A 23,986-nucleotide genomic window follows, 5' to 3' on the forward strand; every position below is an offset into this window, starting at 1 on the left:
GACCTGCCTAAGGTCACTTGGTACTCCTGGGTCTCTTTCCCCACAGTCATTCGATTATTCCAGCTATGAGCAGGGTAGGTCCAAGGTGCTGGGGACTGATTGCCTCCAGATGGAAGTGGGTGTGGGAATACATCAGCCCCCATGCTCCTCAATGGGATTCCCCAAGACGTGTGCTTCCAAGTTTCTCAGGAGGTCCTGTGGGGGACTGAGCCCCAGTGGTAACCTGCTCACTAACATGGTCCTTATGGGCTTGCTTTCCTTCTCCTGTCCCTTTCCTCACCATGTTTCCTGGGGACTTGCACCCAGCTAACCTACCATAGCACCCGTGTCACTACTTGCACACAAACCCTTGTCTCAGAATCTGTTTCTGGAGAACCCAAACAAGACAGCAACATTTGGCAAGTGACTTCCCCACTCGGTGCCTCAGTATCCCCGTCTGTAAAGTGGGCACAATTGTGAGTGCTGGTTCCCCAGCATTGATTCATCCTGCTTCAGGTTACAGCTGAAGCTGTGGTCACTCCACTTTCGTCTGCCCCATGGTCAGTCTTTTTTTTTTTTAAGATTTATTTATTTATTTGAGAGAGAGAGCATGAGTGGGAGGGGCAGAGGGAGAGGGAGAGAGAATCTGAAGTAGACTCCACACTGAACATGGAGGCCAATGCAGGGCTCCATTTCACGACCCTGAGATCATGACCTGAGCCGAAACCAAGAGTCAGATGCTTAACCAACAGAGCCACTCAGGTGCCCCTGCCCCATGCTCAGTCTTAGTGCCACCTTCGATTTGGGGACTCAGGCCTGTCTTGATTGGGAGGAGAAGACCAGGCAAGGCCAACCAGAGCAGCCCTTCTGGACCATGAATCCTGAGGGTGTAAAGAGAGGACAGATAGCCCAGTGCCCCAGCTGAGGCTACCCAGGTACCACCTCCCAGCTCCTACTTGAGCTGGCCTGGCTCCTGCTCTTGCCTGGCTTTGGTCCCTACCCATCCTGCTCACTCTGAGCCTGTCCCTTAGCCTTCCCAACACCCTGTCAAGAAAGCCAGGCTCCCATGTATGGAAATTCCAACCCCAGCCCTCTGCATTTTTGGGGGTTTCCAGGAGCAGCTTACATGTTTGAGCTGGAGCCTGTGTCTCTGAGTAACACTCCCTCCCCATGACTAGTGGTCCTCATGGGTACAATAGAAAGTGGAGTCATGGCTTTTGCACATCTCACTCGGGTACTATGGAGTTTATGCTTTGCTACTCCTCATGCTTGTTCGTGTCTGGTGCTCCATAGGTGGCAAGGTGTAGAACTCCCTTGTGTCCCACCCTGCACATTATAGGAGCTAAATAAGGGCATATTGAATGGCTAGGTAATTGGCAGAAGGAGTCCAGCATCCAGCTTTGGAAAAGTCTGGCTACAATTATAATTAGAATACAGAACAGTTTCATCAAACCCAAAGAATTCCCTCATGTCACCCCTTTGTAGAAACCCAGTCCCTATACTCAGCTCCTGGCCATCACTGATCTATTCTTTCTTCCTATACTTTTGTTTTTTCCAGAATGTCATGTAAATGAAACCATTAAAGTATGGAACTTCTAGAATCTGACTCTTCATTCAGCATAATGTCTTTGAGAGTCACGTCTCAATAAATTTAAAAGGATTTAAGTCATACAAATCATGTTCTGTGACCACAGGAATTAAATTAGAAATCAATGGAAGAAAGATATCTGGGAAATATCCAAATATTTGAGCACTCAACAATGCAATTCTAAATAACCAACAGGTGAAAGAATAAATCAAAGGGAAAATTAGAAAGTATTTTGGACTGAAAGAAAATGAAAACATAGCATATCAGAGCTTATGGGATGCAAGTAAAGCTGTACTAAAAGAAACAGGAGAGTAAATTAAACCCAACATGAGCGGAAGAAAGGACATAATGAAAACCAAAGAGGAAATCAATAAAGTGGAAAACCAAAACCAGAAAGAACAATAGAGAAGACCAATAAAACTGACAAATGTCTGGCCACACTGAAATTTGGAAGAACGCAGCTTACCAATAACAGAAATGAGAGCAGTGACATCACTACAGATTTCTACAGATATATGAAAAAATAATAGAAGAATATACTGAAAAACTTTGTTCATGAATTTGAAAACCTTGATGAAATGCACAGATTTCCTTGAAAGCCACAAACTACTGTGGTTGACTCTAGAAGAAATAGATAAATAGCATTGTATTCATTAAAGAAATTGACTTTGTAGTTACAAACATTTCCCCAAAGAAAACTCCGGGCCCAGATGGTTTCACCAGGGAATTCACCCAACATTTAAGGAAGAGATAGTAACAATCTTATACAAGCTCTTCCATAACATGGAAGTGGAGACAATATTTCCCAGCCACATTCATGAGGCCAGCATTACCCTCATATGGAAACCAGGCAAAGACATTCTAAGAAAACTACAGACTAAAAATCCTGATAAAAATAGATGAAAAATTTTAAACACAAACTTAGTCAACCAAATTCAACAATATATGAAAAGATTAATACATCATGACCAATAGGGGTTTCTCCCAAGAAGGTAGGGTTGAACTGAACATTCAAAAATCACAATGGCGGGGCGCCTTGGTGGCTCAGTTGGTTGAGCAACCCACTCTTGATTTCAGCTCAGGTCATGATCTCAGGGTTGTGACACCGAGCCCAAAGTAGGGCTCTGCGCTGGGGATGGAGCCTGCTTAAGATTCTCCCTCCCTCTCCTGCTGCCCCTCCCCCATTCTCTAGAAACAAAAAAAATCACAATGGAACCCAGTATACGTAGTGGGTCAAATAGTGTCCCGCCCCCGATTCAAGCACTCTCAGTACTTCAGGATATGACCTTATTTGGAAATAGTCTTTGTAGATGTCATTAGTTAAGGATATTAGGATAAAATCATTGTAGGTTTAGGATGGGCCCTAAATCCAATGACTGGTATCCTTGTAAGAAGAGGAGGGTAGAGGTCACAAAGACAAACATGAAGAAGGCTATGTGAAGATGAAAGTAGGCAGAGACTGGAGTTACCTGGCCACTACCCAAGGAACACCTGGGACTACCAGAAGCTGGAAGATGCAGGAAGGATTCTCCCCTAGAGCCTTTAGAGGGGTCATGGCCCTGCTGACACTTTATTTTCAGACTTCTAGCTTCTATAACTGTGCAAGAATAAATTTCTGTGTTTTTAAGTGGTAATTTATTACACAAACCCTAGGAAACTAGTAGACCATACTAAGTAACTCAAAACAAACAAACAAAAAAACATGTGATCATCTCAATAAATGAGGAAACAACATTCGACAAGATCCAACATCCATTCCTGAAAAAAACCATCTCAGCAAACTGGGAATAGAGGGGGATCTTCCTCAGTCCAATGAACGTGGATTAAAAAACCCTCCAGCTCGCAGCACGAATGGTGAAAGACTGAGTGCTTTCCCCTGTGATCAGGAACATGACAAGGATGTTCACTCACACCACTTCCATTCAGAATTGTACTGGAGTTTCTAGCCAGTGCAATCAGGCATGAAAAAGAAAAAAAAGTCGTTCATATTGGGACAGAAGGAGAAAAACTGACTTTATTTGCAGGTGACATAATCCCCTATGGAGAAAATCTGATGAAATCTATAAAAACAGCTACTAGAACTCATAGTTTAGCAAGGTTCTAAATTCAAAATAAATATACAAAAATCAAATCTATTTCTATATGCTAGGATTGAAAAATCAGATATTGAAATTAAAAACAAGTCATTGACAATAGTATTATAAAGATCTGAAAAAAATGGTAAAAGACCTGTATATTGACACTACAAAACATTCCTGAGAAATTAAAGATTATCTAAATAAAATAATGGAGAGATAGACTTTGTTCACCAGTTGGAAGACTTTATATTCTTAGGATGTCAGTTCTCCCAAAGTTGGTCTAGAGATTCAGTGCAATCTTAGTCATATTTCCAGGGGGGATCTGTTTGTGGAAATTGACAAGATGATTCTAAAATTCACATGGCGGGGGCGCCTGGGTGGCTCAGTTGGTTTGGCATCTGCCTTCAGCTCAGGTCATGATCCTGGGGTTCTGGGATCGAGCCCCATATCAGACTCTCTGCTCCGTGAGGAGTCTGCTTCTGCTTCTCCCTCTGCCTACCGCTCCTTCTGCTTGTGCTCTCTCTCTGTCAAATAAATAAAATATTAAAAAAATAAAAAATAAAATTCACATGGAAATGCAAAGGACCTAGAATAACCAAAACAACTTTGGAACAAAGAACAAAGTTGATGGGCTACCCCTACTTGATTTCAGGATTTATTCTACAGCTACAGTAATTAAGACAGTGTGATATTGGTCTAAAGATTCCATCTTTTGGATTATTTAAAATGTTTAGTATTCCATTTTAATTAATTTATATAATTTATGTATGTATGTCTCTGCATAGACTTTTTCATGCCCACTCTAGGGATTCTGATAGGAACAATTAATTTTTCAGTCTACTGAGACTCAATATTTTAACTTCCAGGAGAATGCAGACACCTTCACCATCCGCTCTTCCTTTGCTCTGTAGTTGTTTCATGTGTATCGATGTATGTTAGAAACCCCATCATACAATACTATAATTCTTACTTTTAATGTCAAACATGTTTTAAAGAACTTAAGAGGAGAATATCTTATTATATTTACTGAGATATTTACCATTTCTGTTGTTCTTCCTTTATTCCTGATTTTCCAAGTTTCCTTTCCAAGTTTTCCAAGCTTCCTCTTCTGTCTGAAGAAATTTGTCTAGCAGTTCCTTTAGTGGGCTGGCAACAAATTATCCTGGTTTCCTTTCCTCTGAGAAGGTCTTTATTTCAACTCATTTCTGAAGGATATTTTTACTGGATCTGAAATTCCGTGTTCTTCCAACAGTTTAAAAATATCATTCCATTGCTTTCTGGGTTCTATGGTTTCTGATGTAACATCTGTAATCATTTGAATTGATATTTCCCTACATATTGTGTGTCTTTTTTTCTCTGGTTGCTTTAAGATATACAAATGGTCCCCAAATTATGATGGTTCAACTTAACGATTTTTCAACTTTAGAGTAGTGCAAAAATATCTATTCAGTAGAAACTGCAATTTGAAGTCTGAATTTTGATCTTTCCCTGGGCTAGTGATGTATAGTCTGATATTTTTTTTTTTTTTATGCTGGGCGGCAGCCCCGAGCTCCAGCTCCCAGTCATCAATATGATCACAAAGGTAAATGACCAATGTAACTACAACTATACTGTACCCATACAACCATTGTGTTTTACACTTTCAGCACAATATTCAATAAATTATACAAGATATTCAACACTTTATTAATAAAATAGGTTTTGTGTTGTATGATTTTGCCCGACTGTAGGCTAGCGTAAGGGTTCTGAGCATGTTTAAGTTAGGCCAGGCTAGGCTATGATGTTCAGTAGGCTAGGCATATTAAAAGTATTTTCAGGGGCCCCTGGGTGGCTCCATTGGTTGAGCATCTGACTCTTGATTTTGGCTCAAGTCATGGTCTCAGGGTCTAGGGATCGAGCCCCACGTGAGGCTCCATATTCAGCATGGAGTCTGCTTGTCTCTCTCCTTCTGCTCCTCTCTCTTAAATAAATAAATAAATAAATAAATAAATAAATAAATAAATAAAATATTTTTTAAAAAAAGAAAGAATTTTCAACTTAATGCTATTTTCAGCTTACAATGGGTTTCTCAGTACATAACTCCATCATAAGTTGAGGAAGATCTATGTTTGTCTTCAATTATCATCAGTTTGATTGATGTATCTGGACATGGATTTCTTTGAGTTTATCCTGTTTGAGATTTGCACAGCTTCTTGAATCTGTAAATTTAGGTTTTACTTTGATTTGGTGGGGGGCAAAACTGGGGAATTGTCAGCCATTATTTTTCAAGTATTTTTTTCTGTATCTTATCCCATTCTTTCCCTTCTCCTTTCAAGACTTTGATGACTTGATGTTAGACCTTTTTGGTATTACCCAACAAGTTCTTAAGGCTCTGTTCATTTTTTCTACAGTTTTTTTTCCCTCTCTGTTGTTCATTTTGGATAAATTTTATTAAATTATCGTCGGGTTCAGTGACTCCCTTTCTAGTCAGGGGATTTATTTTGTATTTTCCAAATCTAAAATTTCCACTTAGTCCTATTTAGTATCTGATATTTGTTTACTGGGACTTTCTATCTTGCTGTCCATTTCAAGAGTTGTTTACCTTTTTTTCCTGGAGCATGAATATAACAGTTGCATTACAGTCTTCTCAGAATAGTATCCATATCATCCCTGGACTGGCATCTGTTGATTGCCTTTTCCCTTGTGAGATGATGTCAATATTTTCCCACTTCTTCGTATGTCAAGCAATTTTGTTTTTTCTCCTGGACATTCTGGACATTACATTTTGGGACTCTAGGTCTTGTTTAAATCCTGTACAGAATGTTCATTTTTTAAAATCTGTGTGTTTTAGCAGGCAACCTGTTTCCTGAGGGTTGTGGTTCTAATCTCGGTTCAGTTTTCAAAGCCTTTGCAGAGGTATTTATATCCGTCCTGTGTATGCATTACCCAGTGGCTAATTTGGGACCTGAATGGTGGTCCACCCTATAGTTCAGAGCTCAAAGGCATTGATTTGCTACTTAGGGTCAGATCCATGCATGCAGACACAGCTCAGAGGTGAGTCCAGGAGTTTATAACCAATTTTATTTTGAGCTTTTTATCCTAAGCAATCTCCCCAACACTTTTCTGCTTCTACTCCCACCTTGCACACTACCTGGGTTTCTAACTAGAGCACTGGGACTGTAGTTTTCCTGCTCTGTCATGTACTTCCTGTAACTGTGTCTGCCTCTGGGACCAAGCAGTGAGAGCATAGAGAAAACAAAAGCCATGGGTATTAGCCCTAAACTCTTGAGCCCACATTTCCTTTAGTCAGAAAAGGAACTCAGAGTTTTAGGTACCTTCCCAGCAGCCACTGCTGTTCTACCTCTGAGGATTGCCTGGGGTAGGGGTATGGGCAAGACAGGAAAAAAATAGATTTCCTTCACTCTCTATTGGTGTTAGACCCTGTTAGTTTTACCCCCACAAGTTCCTGAGGCTCTGCCCATTTTTTCTACATTTTTTTCTCTCTGTTGTTCTGTTGGGATAAACTTTATTGAATTATCATCAGGTTCAGTGACTCCTTTTCTAGTCAGGGAATTTCTTTAATCCACCCTTCAAATCAAGGGTTTCTCTTAGAGCTGTTTTTATTCACACCAGTGCATACATCTGGGTTTCAGCCTGACTTGAGTCTAGGCCAGGTAATACCAAAGGAAAAATGGGAAACTCATGGTGGTTCAGTTGTATATAGAGGTATGTTCTCATTCCCGATTCATCTGCTCTAGTTTTTTAAAAAGTAGACTTTTTTTTTTTTTGAGCAGCTTTAGATTCACAGCAAAATTGAAGGGAAAGTACAGAGAGTTCCCATATATTCCCTGTCTGACCAATACTACACCCTCCCCATTATCAAGAGTCCACACCAGAGTGGTACATTTGTTGCAATCAATGAACCTACACTGGCATGTCATTATCACCCAAAGTCCATAGTTTACATTAGGATTCACTCTTGGTGTTGTACATTTAAGGGTTGTTGGGTGTTTTATTTTGACAAATGTATGATATGTATCCACCATTATATATCATACAGAATAGTGTTACTGTCCTAAAAATTTTCTGTGATCCTCCTATTCATCCCTCCTCATCCCCCCAAACTCTTAGTTACCACTAATCTTTGTACCATCTCCATAGTTTTGCCTTTTCCAGAATGTCACATAGTTGGAATCGTACAGCATATAGTCTTCTCAGATTGGCTTTTTTTTCTTAGCAATATGAATTAAGGTTTCTCCATGTCTTTCATGGCTTGATAACTCATTTCTTTTGATCACTGAATAATATTCCATTGTATAGAGGCACCATGCATTTAGTCATTTATTTACTGAAGGACATCATGGTTGCTTCCAAATTTGCAAATTCTGAATAAAGCTCCTATAAATGCCCATGTGCAGGTTTTTGTGTATATTTTCAACTCCTTTGGGTAAATACCAAGGAATGTGGTTGCTGGATTGTATGGTAAGACTACGTTTAGTTTTGTTAGAAATTGCCAAACTGTCTTCCAATGTGGCTGTACCATTTTGCATTCTCACCACCAATGAATGAGAGTCCCTGTTGCTCTATACCCTGACCAGCATTTGGTGTTGGTGGTGTTTTGGATTTTGGCCATTCTAATATGTGTCTAATGGTATCTTACTGTTTTTTTTATTTCTTTTTCCCTGATGACATGTGATGTGGAGCATCTTTTCATATGCTTACTTGCCATCTGTTTATCTTCTTTAGCAAGGTGTCTATTCAGGTCTTTTTTTTTTTTTTTTTGAAGGTGTTTTGTTTTGTTTAAGTAAAGTCTGTATCTAATGTGGGGCTCAAACTCACAACCCCAAGGTAAAGAGTTGCATGCTCCACCAACTGAGCCAGCCAAGTACTCCCTGTTCCAGTCTTTTAACTATTTTTAAAATTGGGTTGTTCATTTTCTTACTGTTGAGTTTTAAGAGTTTTTTGGATATCAGTCCTTTATTTCTTTTGCAAATATTTCTTCCAGTCTGTGACTTTTCTTCTCATTCTCCCTACAGTGTCTTTCACAGGACCAAAGCTTTTAATTTTAATAAAGTCCAGTTTATCAATTATTTCTTTCAGGGATTATGTCTCTGGTGTTGCATCTAAAAAGTTATTGCCGTATCCAAAGTCATCTAGATTTTCTCCTATGCTACCTTCTAGGATTTTTATAGTTTTGCATTTTACATTTAGATCATTTTTATAGTTTTGCATTTTACATTTAGATCTATGACTCATTTTGAGTTAATTTTTGTAAAGGGTGTAGGGTCTGTGCTTAGATCCATTTTTATTGCATGTAGATGTCCAGTTGTTCCAAAACCATTTGTTGAAAAGCTATTGTTTCTCCACTGTATTACTTTTACTTCTTTGTCAAAGATCTGTTGACTGTATTTCTGTGGGTCTATTTAAGGGCTTTCTATATTGTTCCAGTGATCTATTTGTCTATTTGTTCACTAATGCCACACTGTCTTCATTACTGTATCTTTTTTTAAAAAAGATTTTATTTATTTGAGAGAGAGCATGTGAAGAGAGCATGAGCAGGGGGAGGGGCAAAGGGAGAAGCAGGCTCCCCACTGAGCAGGGAGCCTGATGGTGGGGGGGCTCAACCCCAGGACCCCAGGATCATGACCTGAGCTGAAGTCGGACACTTAACTGACTGAGCCACCCAGGCACCCCTTGATTACTGTATTTTTATAGTAAGTCTTGAAATAGAGTACTGACAGTGTTCCAACTTTTTATCTCTTCCAATATGATGTTGGATATACTGGGTCTTCTTGCTTCTCACGTAAACTTTAGAATGAGCTTGTTGATGCTAACAAAATAACTAGCTGGGATTTTGGTTCGGATTGCATTAAACCTATAGATCAAGTTGGGAAGAACTGCCATCTTGAAAATATTGTCTTCCTATCCCCTAGCATGGACTATCTTTCCATTTATTTAGTTCTTTGGTTTCTTTCATCAGAGTTTTGTACTTTTCCTTATGGAGATCCTGTACATATTTTGTTAGATTATACCTAAGTATTTCATTTTGGGGAAGTGTAATGTAAGTGGTATTGTGTTTTTAATTTCAAATTGCACTTGTTCTTTACAGGTATATAGGAAAGTGATTGACTTTTGTATATTAACCTGGTGTATTACAATCTTCCTTTAATTACTTATTAGTTCCAGGAGTATTTTTGTCAGTTCTTTTGGATTTTCTATATAACATGATCATGTCATCTGTGAATAAAGACAATTTTATTTTTTCCTTATCAATCTGTGTACCCTTTATTTCCTTTTCTTGCCTTATTGCATTAGCTAGGACTTCTGCTATGATGTTGAAAGGCAGTGTTGAGAGGGAACATCCTTACCTTATTCCTGATCTTAATGGAAAAGTTTCGAGTTCCTCACCATAAAGTATGGTATTGGCTATAGGTTTTTTTGTATATATTCTTCATCTAGTTGAGGAAGTTCCCCCTCTAGTCCTAGTTAACTGAGAGTTTTTATCATGAATAGGTGGTGGATTTTGTCATACCCTTTTCCTGTATCTATTGATATGATATTTCTTTTTTTTTTCATTTTCACTACAGTTTGCATTATACATTTACAGCTAATCCAAATTCACTTTCAAGTAACACTATGCCTCTTCATGGATAGTATAAATACCTAACAAAAATAAAATATTCCTAATTCCTCCCTCCAATCCCTTGTATAATTGCTGTCATTCATTTTGCTTATCCTTGAATACATTGTTGCTATTCTGATTTTGAACAAATTATTATCTGTTAGATCAGTTAAGAATAAGAAAAGTAAAAGTTTTTAATTTACCTTTACTTATTTCTTCTCTAATGCTCTTCCTTTCTTCATATAGATGTGAATTTCTGATCTATATCATTTTCCTTTTTTTCTGAAGCACTTATTTTAACATTTCATTTTGGGGCTTTTTTGGCAGTTTTCTACCTTTATTTGACAATCAGTGTTTAATTCCCATCTATGTTAACTGTTGTATATTTTTGAAAATGGTGACAAGTACATAGGTAACCAATGTATAGAGCTTGTTTGGTGAGTTTTCATCATCCTCATTACCTTTTCTAAACAACTACACATGGATACAGAATGGGACGTTCCTTATTCCTTTGGCCCAGACAGCTTTGTTGAGCATGGTGTCAATGTGTACATCTGGAGTTTCCATCTCCTTCATGGCAAATTTCCAGATCTCTCTGAGTGCACGGGGAGCACACTTCTTGAAACCCACTCCATGGACGTGCTTATGAATATTGATGGTGTATTCCCTGGTCACTACCTCGCTGATGGCAGAACAGTCCTTCTTCTTGCCACCTTTCGTTAAGGGAGCCACGGGAAGCCAGGTGACAAGGAGCTTAGAGCAGAGTGGGACAAGTGCAAGTCAAGTCCTCTCTTTCCAGCTCAGCCTCACACTGCCCCTCTTTGGGCACTTCCAGGTGCCAGGCCCCTGAGGTCCCAGGTCCAGACCTGGGCAACAAATTCTCCTTGGCAACAAATTCTCCATATTTTTGTTTGTCCCAGAAAGTCTTTATTTCACTTTCACTTTTGGAAGATTATCTTGAAGAATATAAAATTCTAGATGGGTGGGTTTTTTTTTTTTCTCAACACTTTAAATATTTCACCCTACTCTTCTTGCTTGCATGGTTTCTAGGAAGTCAGATGTAAATTTTATCTTTAACTATAGGTAAAGTGTTTTTTCCTCTGGTTTCTCTCAAGATATTTTCTTTATCTTTGATTTTCTGCAGTGTGAATAGTAAAAGTGTAGTTTTTTGTTTGACATTTTTCCTGCTATGTGTTTCCTGAGCTTCCTGGACCTACGATTGTTTCTGACATTAATTTAGGGGAATTTGTAGTCATTGCTGCTTCAAATCTTTCTCTCATTCTATTTGCTCTTTCCGTTCCTTCTGATAGTCCTGATAAACATATGTGACATATTTTGTGGTTGTATCACCATTTTGGGATTTTGTATTTCACTTTTTTTTCAGCCTTTTTTTCTCTTTGTTTTTCAGTTTTGGAAGTTTCTGCTGACGTTTCATCAAGCTCAGAGATTCTTCAGTCATGTCAAGTCTACAAATGAGCTCATCGGGTATTTTTCATTTTTGGTATAGAGATTTTCATCTCTGGCATTTCTTTTTAGTTCTTTTTTAGGATTTCCATCTCCCTACTTACATCTATTATATGTTGTATATTTTGACTCTATAGAGTCCTTAGCATACTAATCATAATTGCTCTAAATTCTCAGTCTGATAATTCCAATATCCCTGCATATCTGAGTCTGATGATTGTTCTTTCTCTTCAAAATGTGGTTTTTTGGCCTTTAAGTATGCCTTGTAATTTTTTGTTGAAAGCGGGATATGATGTGCTGTGTAAAAAGAACTCCAGTAAATGGACCATCAGCGATTTGGTAGTAAAGTGTGAGGGGGAAAATGTTCTACAGTCTTGTAGCTAGGTCCCAGTCTTTTAGTGAGCCTGGGCCCCTGGACTGTAAACTACAGAAGTACCTCTCAGGTTTTCACACTGCTGAGTGGGACAGGATGGATAGAAGGGATTGGAATCGGGTTTTTTCCCTTCCCTAGGGAGACAGCTAGTGGGGGGCTGGTGGTAGGCATTTTCCTTCCCCCGGTCAGTCAGACCCTGCTAAAACTCCATTGGGTTAGGCTTTGGCGAAACAGTTTCTCTTGAGGACAGGACTCTCTTTTTTTTTTTAAAGAATTTTTATTTATTTATTTGAGAGAGAGAGCACGAGAGGGAAGAGGGTCAGAGGGAGAGGCAGACTCCCCGCGGAGCAGGGAGCCCGACGTGGGACTTGATCCCGGGACTCCAGGATCATGACCTGAGCTGAAGGCAGTCGCCTAACCGACTGAGCCACCCAGGCGCCCCGAGGACGGGACTCTTAAAGCATGGAATGCACCGGTGTATTTCAGAAAGGCTCCTTTTCCCTGTCTCTATGGGCAGCACAAGGGGATTTTCTCTGATGGTCACTGTGAGGACCTGCTGGCATTCCTGGGGGTAAAACTCACTCACAAGAGTCAGGGGGGTCCCCCTGACTGGGTCCTTCTGGAATTTTTAACTCTCAGACTTGTCCACACCAAGCTTCCAATTGGTGGGTTGCAGGTCAAGTTTTTCTACTCCCGCACTGGTTCCTAGAGATATTTCTGTTCCCCTCTTTCCACTCTGTTAACTTGTGATTCTCTATATCCATCTGTGTGTCCATTTCGGAAACAGTGATTTGCCCTATTAAGTCACGGCTCTGACAGATCTAAGAAGAGTTATTGATTTTTCAGTTTGCTTAGCTTTTTATTTATTAGGGTGGAGTGATGATTTCCAAGGTCCTTGTATGGCAGACTGGAAACTGGACATCTCATTTATTTTTCAGAGTTCCCAGATAGCTTTTCCACACATTCTGTCCAAGGGTCTCAACTGCATTTAGTGGGACAGATAGGAACTCTACCTTTTGGAACAAAATGCAGTAAATACATGGTTGAAGATAAAACCGAGAGGATATTTAACAAAATCTTACAAGTTATTTCTGGGTAGGACAATTTGGAAGGGTTTCTTACTCACTTTTTGGTCATTTCCAACTTTTCTCTAATGCACATTATTACATAATTAGAAAAAGAAATTATGAAACACTCTTAAAATAACCCAGGCATGGTGAACTCACATTTGGTGGTCAGAATAATTTCTAAGGCATATGTTGTGCGCTATATGGACAGATGGAGAGTTCGCATGAAATGCTGCTTGGGGAGAAAGGCACAGCCTAAACAATGTGAGCATTCTCATTCCAGGCCTGGACGCCACATCTGCTCATGTAGAAGGAAGAGAACAGATGCTAGTCCATAGTCTTTCAAACAACAGGGCCCTGGAGGTCTGTTTATTTTACTTTTTATTGTCTATTTTATATTGCCTAAACATTCTATTAAAATAAAAATGTAAAGAACAAACAAAAGAGTCATTGTCATTGCTCTGAGGAGTCCTCAACCCTCACCCCACTCCTTGGCCCTGAAGACACACAGAGCACTTGATTGGTGGCCCACAAAAAGGTGTGTCCAGGTTCCTGGAACCTGTGACTGTTACCTCATTTGGAAACAAGAGTCTTTGCAGATGTAATTAAGTTAAGAACCACGAGATGAGGAGATTGTTCTGGATTACCTGAATGGACCCTAAATCCAATGACAAGCGACCTTGTAAGAGACACAGGGCAGAGGAGACAGAGTTGAAGGAGAAGGTGATGTGAACATGAAGGTAGATATGGGAGTGGCGTGGGCTCAAGTGAAGAAGATGGCAACCACCAGAAGTTAGAAGGGGCAAAGGGGAGATTCTCCTCTGGAAACTCAGGAGGGAGTGTGACCCTGCCGATACCTTGGTTTTGGACTTCCAGCCTCAGGACGGGGAGAGAATAAATTTCTGTTGTGTGAGGCCATCAAATCTGTGGCAATTTGTTACAGCAGCCCTAGGAAACGAATATAGCTTCAGAGAGGCCAGACTGCTGACAGGTCATCCTGCCCAGGCCGGCACAGTCCAGATGCCAGACCTCAAGCAGACAGATGAAAAGTCAGTTACAACCCAATGTGTGCAGGCAGAAGCCCTAGCAGAAGACTTATAAACAGGGAGGAACCCAGTGTCCTCTAAGAAGGGATTCTCAGGATGCCTGTGGAGCTACCCTAGTGAAGTATCTCTGAATGAAATAGTGAAGGCTGCTCAGTGTTACAGCCTCGGGCAAATGTGGGCTTCAGTCAGCATAGCAGAGGGCATGCTGCAACAACAAAGAACCCTCAGCTCTTAGTGAACTGTAACATCAAAGGTTGACTTCTTCCTCATGTGACATGTTTATAACGGTTATGAACGGGTTCTGCTCCCTATGTCCTATCTCCATGACCCAGGCTGAAGAAGCAGCCTCCATTTGAAACATGAATAGTCACCAGGGCAGACAGAAAGAGAGCTTTGGCAGATCCTGCACAAGCCATTAAAACTCTCCAACTCATTTGTCTGATTCATGAGTCATTCAAACCCACCCAAACAAGGAGTTCGGGAAGTGTGATCCTATCATCCATCCAGAAAGGGGGGGAGCTAAAACTATTTAGCAAACAATGTTAATGACTAGCACTTTCTGTGAGTCCAAACAGCCCCTCATTCCACTGATTTTTCAGTGATCACTGCCCGCTACAGGGCCTGGCTGAGGTTATGTTCAATTACTGTTGAATAAAAGGAGGAAGGGAAGGGGGAAGGAAGGGAAGGAGGGAGGAAAGATAAAGTTCTTGGTGTGTAGAAAGTGTTCAAGACAGTTCTTCTAAACCAGCACTGAAAATGGAACACAGTAGGAGTACTATAAACATTAAATTGACATTCATTTTTTGTTTCTCCTAGTTTTGACTTACAGTTTTTTGTCAAATCCAAGCCTAGAGCAAGACATAGCCCAGGACAGGGCAGCCTGAATGCCTGAGGTCAGGAGCGAAGTTGTTGCTGGTGGAGCTGATCCGAGCAGTCAGAGCACAGTCTTGGTGGTAGGTTTGGTGCCAGGGCTGCTCTTCACTGCCCTGTCTTTAGGGCTGTGTCCCAATGACCCAGAACATGCCCAATCCCGCACCCTATCATTTCTGTCCACTTGTTCTGCTTTGGCAAGCTGTATCTGGGCTAATATCTGCGCTCTGCTTCTAATCAGCCCATTGAGATAACAACACAAACCTGGGACTTTTCTTTCATTTCAGGCTTTCCCTTGAATCAAAAGAAAATCAATGTCAAGTTATGACTTGTTGTATGCAAGTGTCAGAAACCCCATTCAAATGGTTTGGAGACTAGAGTACAGATGGTCTCAGGTATGGTATGGCTGGATCCAGCAAGGTAACCCAATGCTCCATTTTTCAGCTTGGCTTTCCTCTGCTAAACCTCGTTGTCAGACTGCCTGTTCCCCACCGCACAGCCCTGGCCTGCGAGCCCAGGCCAGTGCTAGGAATATCATAAGGGTTCAATAAATACTTGTGGAATGAATAAATGAATAAATGGATGATAAGCCTAGCACTCCAGGTTTACATCCTCTTAGCTTAGCAACTCCAGGAAAAAGAGAGTAACTCCTTCCAAACCAAAGTCCTCAGGGATGACTGTAATTAGTCTGGCCTGGGTTTGGGTCATATATTTGTCAGAGTGGGCTAGACTTTGCTGTGGTAACATGTAAATCCTCAAATCTCTTACTGCTTACTCACATCACAATCCAATGTGTTTGGGACGTGGAGGCTTTGCTCCAAGTAGTCACCAACGTGTCCAGGCTCCTCCCATTTTGTGATCATTTTCAGTGCGAAGCTTCAGTCAGGGAAAGGAAAAAGAATATTCCACATAGAAGACATGTTAAGTTACAGACCTGAAAGTGGCATGCATCACTTCTGCCCATATTCTACTGGTCAAGGCGGGTGCAGAAGGAGAATAAAGTACTTTGTAAAATGGTAGTATTGTAGCTTGCTGTGGGTTTTATGACTCTCTGGGCTAATCACCGAGGCCAGGAAGTCTCACTGCTCTGATTGGCCAGGCCAGGGTTGCACACACACCCCTAAAGCTGGGGGGAGTGGGTCAGCCCTTCAAACTTCTTTTGCTGGCTGTGGGAGAGGCCTGCTTCCCTGGGGAGGAACCAGGGTGCTATCACCAGAAGGGGCGATGGGTGCTGGGCAAGCAGAGTTAATGCTGACCTGTAACACCTGGTTATTGCTTCTTGACCCTCCTCCCAGGACCAGCAGACTACTGAGCATCCTCTGCAGGGTCAGGCTGGCAAAGGTGTCCAGAACAACTTTGATCTTAACGTAAATTACTCTCAAATAACTTTTAGAAACTTGTGGTCCCTCAAAATCTAATTTAGTGAGAATATTCAAGCCTTGTTTTTTATAACAGACTCTGGACAGATAAAAAGCTTTAAAGTAAATACTTAGAGAATCATATGTATCTTAATACATTTTAGAAACTGATTCTAAAACTCATGCATATTACTTGTAGAAAACTTGGAAAATAAAGAAAAATATTAGCTTTATGCTACAAATGATTCCCCAAATCTCAGTGGCTTACAGCAACAAAGGTTTATTTCTCCCTCGTGTTTTATACTAGCTGTGGATCAGCCAGGCTCTGTTCTGTGTCTCCACTCCAAGACACAGGCTGCAGAATCAGCCCCCTTGGGATGTGTTGTTCTCGTAGCAAGGAAAATGGAACTGGCTGAACCTACAATGAGTTTTTAAAGCTTCGGCTCCAACATCGTGTATATCACTTCTGCCCATATCCTGTTGTCTGAGCACATCGATGGCCAAGCCCAATGTCTGTGAAGCAGGATAATATGCTCCCTTCAGAGGGAGGCCCTCTGAGTCACAGGCAATGGGCAGAGAGGTCTCACCGGAAGGGGAGAGCAAAAATGAGAAACAAAACAGTATCTACAACAAGCATGAAAAAATAAAATATAATTACCACAATTCCATCAACCCAGAGATAACCACTGTCACTCTCTTGGTGGATTTCTTTCAGGATATGCTCCTAAGCATGTGTAAACTAACATTTCTGTCTAATGGCCATTTACATAAGTCACTCAAAATAGTGAAATAAAAGCACTCAAACCCAGGTACTCTAACAATCGGTATATCAAACCCCAACTAAAGGATTCGGTCAGCCTCCCCCAGCCAAACCCAAACTCCCAAACCAGACCAGTTAATTGATTTGGCTGGAGAACCAGATTAATTGGCACCACACTGGTGGAGTGCCTAATGTATGTCAGATAATGGTATTGGCTGACTGAATCATGTTGATTGGATTACGTAAATTGAGTCCAACTGACTTCATTTGTACAATATTGTAACTTAAAAGAAATATAAACAATAAAGGACAAACTGGTGGTTACCAGAGAGGAGGTGGGGGGTGGGGAGGGTGAATAGGTGATGGGGATTAAGAGTATACTTACCATGATGAGCACAAGGTGATGTATGGAATTCTTGAATCACCATATTGTACACCTGAAACTAATATAACAGTGTATGTTAACTCTACTGGAATCAAAATAAAAAAAACTTAAAAAAAAAGAAATATATGTTTGGTAATTCAGATGACCAAAACATATTTGTCCATGGTTCCTGGCTCACAGGTCTCAAAACCCTCTGAAGTGTTTGAGTGATAAAAGCAATGGGAACATATTTTGTTACACTGGGTCACCTGTCCTCCATTCTTGAAAACACTTCACTGCCATAAAGGTGAAATGGGTATTTTGGTTTCAAGCTCCTTTCCACTACAACTGGGTTTATGTTAATAAGGTGACTTTGGAAAGCATCTAAGGGTGGGGCTGGTTGCCAAGGGAACCAAACATGAATAGAAGGTTAGAACTTTCAGTCCCACCCCCTGATTTCCACGGAGGAGAGAGGGGCTGGAGGTTGAATAGGTCACCATAGGACAATGATTCAATCAATTATACATATGAAATGAAGCCTCCATAAAAACCCAGGACGTGGGGGTCCAGAGAATTTCCAGGTTGGTAAACCAGAACGCTTCCACGTGCCACCATGCTGGTGGGAACAGAAGTGCTGTTGTGGGGGTATCTCACCCTCTGTATCTCTTTATTTGGCTGTTGGCTCATCTCCTTTAATATCCTTTGTAATAAATCAGTAACCTAGTGAGTACATGAATTTCCTGAGTTCTGTGAGCCACTCTAGCAAATTGATTGAACCCAAGGACTGGGTTGTGGGAATCTCTAATTTATGCCAGTCAGTCAAAAATACAGAATCCCTCTACTTGGGACTGGCATCTGAAGTGGAAGGCAGTCTTATAAGACTGAGCCCTCAACCCATAGAATCTGATGCTGTCTCCAAGTTCATAGTGTCAGAATCGAGTTGAATTGTAGGACACCCTGCAGCTGTTGGAGAATAGCATGGTGGTGGGGAAAACACCCGCCCTCCATATGCTAGAAATGGAACCAAATCTTAATATATAAGTGTGAATGTTTTATGAAAGTCTTTTTTATTTTAAATTTATTGATTAAAGATTTTTGCGGGTATGGCTAAAACTTTACAAGCATAATTTTAATGACCACACAAAGGTTTATTGTGTGGCTATATCATAAATACTCACCCCAAGTCTCGAACATTTTTAATGCTGCCAATTTGCACTGTTTGAGTAACTGCTGCAACCTACGTATATTCATAAAATATTATCTTAATACAAAAGTAACTCATTTTCATCACAGAATATGCAGATAAAGAAAAGAAGTAAATTTCCCTGCAATTCTACTCCCTAGAGATTAATCATAGGGCTATACCTAAGTATATACATTTATTTCTAAAGAACAGTGGGATCATTTAAAATATATACAGTTGTATGATTTTCTGATTTGTTCTCATGCTCGAGACTCATAGAGGGGAAATTGACAGGACAAAGGGAATGACCATGCTTAAGTCTCTTGCCGTCTCAAAATGTTGTGTTGACGTGCACCCCCTCCTACCGTGTCTCTGTGTGCCCTCACCCCACTACAGTAATTGTGTTGTGATTGTTACTTGCTTCCATCTTGCTGGCAGAGACCTTGGCCTGAATCCCAGGGACAGCCCAAGTAGACATTGTGTCTAGGTGGCAGGCCAGCCCCCAAAAGGCAGAGTGCTTTGGGACTGTGTCAGCCTCTGCCATGCTATCCTGTTTTGGTAACAACTCTGGCTCAGTTTCCCTTCTCTGAAAGGGCAGTGGCCACTGGCTGCTGCCACCTTTGATTTTTGTCTCAACCTGCAGCTCACCTCATGGGACTGCTGGACATAGTGATTGCTCCTAAAACATTGAACATGGCAACAGTGATGGATATCTCCTCTGAGGTTAGGCTGCGAGAGACAGTGACTCTATCTTGCTCGTATGCACTCTCTTGCTGGTCCTGTCTCGCTTGCTCCCTTTGGTGAAAACAGCTTCTCTGTAGTGAGCTGCTCTATGGTGAGGTCGATGTGCTAAGCAGTTGAGGATGGCTTTGGGCCAACAGCCATTGAGGAACTGAGGCCCTCAGTCTAAGAGTCCTCACGTTCTGCCAACAACCATGTGCATGAGCATGGAGGTGGAGCCTTCTCCGGTTGAGCCTTCAGACACCTTGATTCTGCTTCATAAGTGACCCCCAGTTAAGCCACACTTGATTCTTGACCCGCAATAACTATGGGATAATACATAGGTGTTGTTTTAAGCCACTGAACTGTGGGCTGATTTGTTACACAGCAACAGATAACTAAGAAGAACTCCTACTACTCAGTGAGTATAAAATGCTTGTTTTTCTTCTTTTTTTTTTTTTAAGGAAAATACCTTCTAATAGATAGTAAAAGTGTTGAGCAGCATTGCTCTAGATGAGAGTTACAAAATGATAAACCACAAGCTAAAATTAGCTTGCAGATTTTGCTTTTTGGTCCCCCCTTAACCCCGCCTTTTGTATGGAGGGGAGGTATCTACACAGTGTTTAAAAAACATTTTGAGTCAGCATTTAAAACTTGGTAGATTTCACATGCACATCACTGACCTCTCTGGACAGATTGGAAGCCAGGCAGCTGTGGTCCTCATTCCTGCCCGGTGACTGACAGTTGAAACTGAAGCAGCACTGTGCTTTGCTGGGGCATGGAGGAGACTGTCGTAAAATGCACGACTCCTTGCTGTCCCCATTTCTCAGGCCAGGTGTCAGCGGCAATTTATCACTGCATTTCCACTGGTTTGTTTTTTTTTTAAGATTTTATTTATTTATTTACTTATTTGAGGAGAGAGAGAGAGATAGCATGAGCAGGGGGAGGGGCAGAGGGACAAGCAGACTCCCTGCTGAGTGTGGAGCCTGATGCAGGGCTGGATGCGGGGCTCGATGCCAGGACCCAGAGATCATGACCAGAGCTGAAGGCAGATGTTTAACCGACTGAGCCGCCCGGGAGCCCCTGCATTTCCACCATTTCTTATGGTAGAGTAAGAGGGAGTTAAGAGAATGTTAAGATACAGGATAATATTGTTTTCACATCTTCATCAAAGGGACGTAAAGGTGAAGAGGGCCAGCAGTTGAAACCGAGCACAGTGAATGTCTCGTGTCTGCTCCATGTGACATCTGCCGAGGCCAGATGTCCAGAATGTTTTCCTCACTCATCTGCTGGTGCTGCAGTTTGAATGGGTCCAACTGCCACAGACTTTATAAGTATGACGGCAGCTGAGCCAGACTGCGGGTCAGCACTCCAGTCCAGGGAATACAGCTTATCGCCTCTCAGGGGTGGGCCGGATGCGGAATTGACTTGACTTGCCCATCAGGTCATGCGTGAGTCAGCCCCTCACTTCTTGTCCCCTGCCAGGGACAGGGCCCAGCCTGATCTGGGATGTTCTAGGAGGAGGGCGCCTCTGAAGAAGCCGGGGGTGAATGAATGCTGACTCCAGTTAGGGAGGCAAAGAGCAGAACTAAAGGTCAATGTGAAACCCCACCACCAGTCAGGAGGGGGGATGGGGTCTATGGGGAAAAGCCAGCAACAGACTGAAGCCCTAGAGGTGGTAATTCTGGCCACCATTGCTGAGGCCCACTTCATGTGCCAGCCATGGGCAGAAGTGTTATATGATCTCCCTCTAACCTGCTATTTTGGGGGGTGGTTCTCAAGACCATCTTCGAGTTGGAGGATTCACCAGAACTCACAACACTCAATGCTAGGTTATATTTATGGTTAAAGTTTATTAGAGGAAAGGACACAGAGCAAAAGCAATAGGAAAAAGATATGTATTGGGCGAGGTCCGGAAAGGTCAGGAAATGTCCTGAAAGGTCAGGCACAGACTCCCAAGCCCTGCCCTCATAGGGGCCACACAGGACACACTATTCTCTGCAAGCAGAGAACTACAGGGACACACGTGAAATGTCTGTCCAGAGAAGGCTACTCAAGTCCCAGGATCTCAGGGTCTTCCAGATGGCTGGTCACATAAGCACATCCTGCTATAGTAACCAAATCTCAGGGTCCCAAGGGTGAAACTAGATGTATCAGCAATCTTGATGTTTGCAGGAAACAATCCTGACAAGTCCTGAGAAGCTGCTACTTCTCAGCAATGCCCCATTGATCTGGGGATACACAACGTCATCCGTCAGTAGCAAAAAGATTCTGAGGGTCGCAATCTCAGGAACTGGCCAAGCATCAATCTTGGTTCCAGGCTCCCGGACATGAATGATGGGCAACCAGACCTACTGCGTTATTTCTTCCTCCCCGCCTTATAACGAGCTTGCACGTGGGCATTGCTAACCTATTTACAGATGAGGAAACCATGGCTCAGGGATACAAAGTGACAGGTCGGGGCAGGGACTCAGAATCCACGACTGTGGAGGAGGGAAGGCGCACACTGATTAAAAGCAAGGACTCCAAGCGGTGCTTGGGTGGCTCAGGGGTTTGAGTGTCCGACTCTTGGTTTAAGCTCAGGTCCTGGTCTCAGGGTCATGAGCTCGAGCCCCACGTTAGGGTCCACGCTCACCGTGGAGTCTGCTTGAGATTCTCTCTCGTTCTCCCTCTGCCCCTCCTCTCTCTCTCAAATGAAATCTTAAAAAAAACAAAAAGGCAAAGACTCCGAGGCCTGATAGGTCTGTATTCTAGTGTTGGTTCTGCCACTAAATTCCAGTATTGTCACAAGCAATTTCACCTGTATAACAAAAATAAAATAATGGTCTCGGAAGACTGTTCCTAGGAATGCGTGAAATAATACCGCGGAACCGCTTAGCATGGCTTGTGGCCCACTGGGAGCGATGCGTGAATATGAGCTCTCGGGAGTTCTGTGGCCATGAGGAGGTGGAATGGCTCACCTGATTCCAGCCAGAAGCACAAACACAGCTCTAGGGAAAAGAGGTGCAAGCCTTTACTCCAAGGGACTGCCTCAGATGGGCCGGGCGGCATCGGGGTCTTTGGGCTCCCCAGGGGAGCAGCAGATGGGAAAGACCTGGAAAGGTAATGGTGGCAGCCTTCTTGAGACAGGTGCAGGCTGTGGGGCCCGTCTCCGGCATGCTAGCCTCTGAAAGGGTTCCATGGGGCAGCTTGTGAGGGGCAAACAGCCTGATGGAGCTCAGCCTGCATGTGTAGTGTCTGGGCCCGGGGAACCCCGGCTCCCCCGGCAGCATGTTCTCTGCACAGGGGAGGAATTAATCCCCAAGGTCTACAGACTGTTGCGAGGCCCCGACCTGAGCTTTGAAAGTCTCCACTGGGGGCAAGACTCCGACAAGGTCCTCCCTGCCTCATGCACCAAGCCCGGGCCAGCGGCAGTGCGGACCAGCCTGGGTTGCGGCCACCATCAAGCCTTCAGGGAGGCAGCCAGCCTGGGGAGAGGTGCAGGGGTCGGTGGCGAACGCATAGCCTGGCTGGCCGTGGCAGGTTCCCACCCGGCTTGGCCCCCTTTGGGAAGTCACCGCAAGTCTCCGGAAGATCTCAGTTTCTCAACTGAACACAACAGGGTAGTGAGGGTCACGTGATTTAGCGCGCACGCCGGCCGCCCGCGCGTGCCAGATGCATGGGATCTGAGCCTCACAGATCATCTGAGCATTTCCAGCTCCTTGCCAGCCTGCTAACATCAGAAGACAGAAGGTCCTCTTTAAAGCTGGGAGAGGGCGACGTCCTGACCCCACGTGACCCGCAGCCCCGCCCACAGGAGCTGGGCACCAGCCCTGCGTTCCTACGAGGGCCTCCTTCCCCACTCCGGTTGGCGGCAGGCCCAGCTACTCGTTTCCCGGGGCAGACAGCTGTGTCTGGGCCTGCCGACTTCATGGCACAGGCCTCCAGGGGACGCTGCCCAGAAGTGCCAGGCACGCCCCACCAGACCGACGCGTCCCCTGGCTGGGTTCTGAGCTCTAGCCCCGGCTCCAGCGTGTCCCAGCTGTGGCCCCAAGCAGGGGCCGTTGCCAGTCCTGCACGGGGAAGGCCTCTTCCTGCCAGCCATCTGTGGACATGTACAGGAGGACTAGGGGTGGGGTGAGGGGCGACAACAGAGGCCCAGAGTGGGGGCTGCATGCACCGCTGGGACTCAGCCTTCTCCTTCAGGTCCAGGCACGGAACCTGAAGCCACATCAGGGCCTGACCCCTGGGGACCAGAGAGATGTTGGCCACCTGCCACCTGGTGGCTGGGAGCACTTGGAAATTACAGACGGGGGGAGGGGGTACGGATGGCTGGGGGAGCTCTGCGGGTCTGGGGATTCCAGAACTCACATGGAGCAGGGATGCCGCAGCAGGCAGGCCTTTGAAACTGCTAAGACCGTTGGGCCTCAGGGGCCTCCGGGAGGGGGTAGGGGACATCTCAGGAAGCCCTGTCTGCCATCCCTGTGTGTTCTCCTTGCTATGGGAGGGTTGGGGGTGAGAAACCAGGACTGCTGGGCTGCTCTGAATCTGTGTGG

At 43.2% G+C, this 23,986-nt stretch overlaps 1 pseudogene; it reads right to left on the reverse strand.

Moving 5' to 3' along the window:
• Nucleotides 1-10,612: 10,612 nt before the first annotated feature.
• On the reverse strand, nt 10,613-22,609 carry LOC148164238 (large ribosomal subunit protein eL31 pseudogene; annotated as a pseudogene).
• Between the last annotated feature and the right edge of the window lie 1,377 nt (nt 22,610-23,986).

The sequence above is a fragment of the Eumetopias jubatus genome, unplaced genomic scaffold (genome assembly GCF_037043125.1).
Source record: "Eumetopias jubatus isolate StellerSeaLion01/CBP00866 unplaced genomic scaffold, mEumJub1_p1.0 scaffold_5, whole genome shotgun sequence".
In the NCBI taxonomy this organism is placed as follows: domain Eukaryota; kingdom Metazoa; phylum Chordata; class Mammalia; order Carnivora; family Otariidae; genus Eumetopias; species Eumetopias jubatus.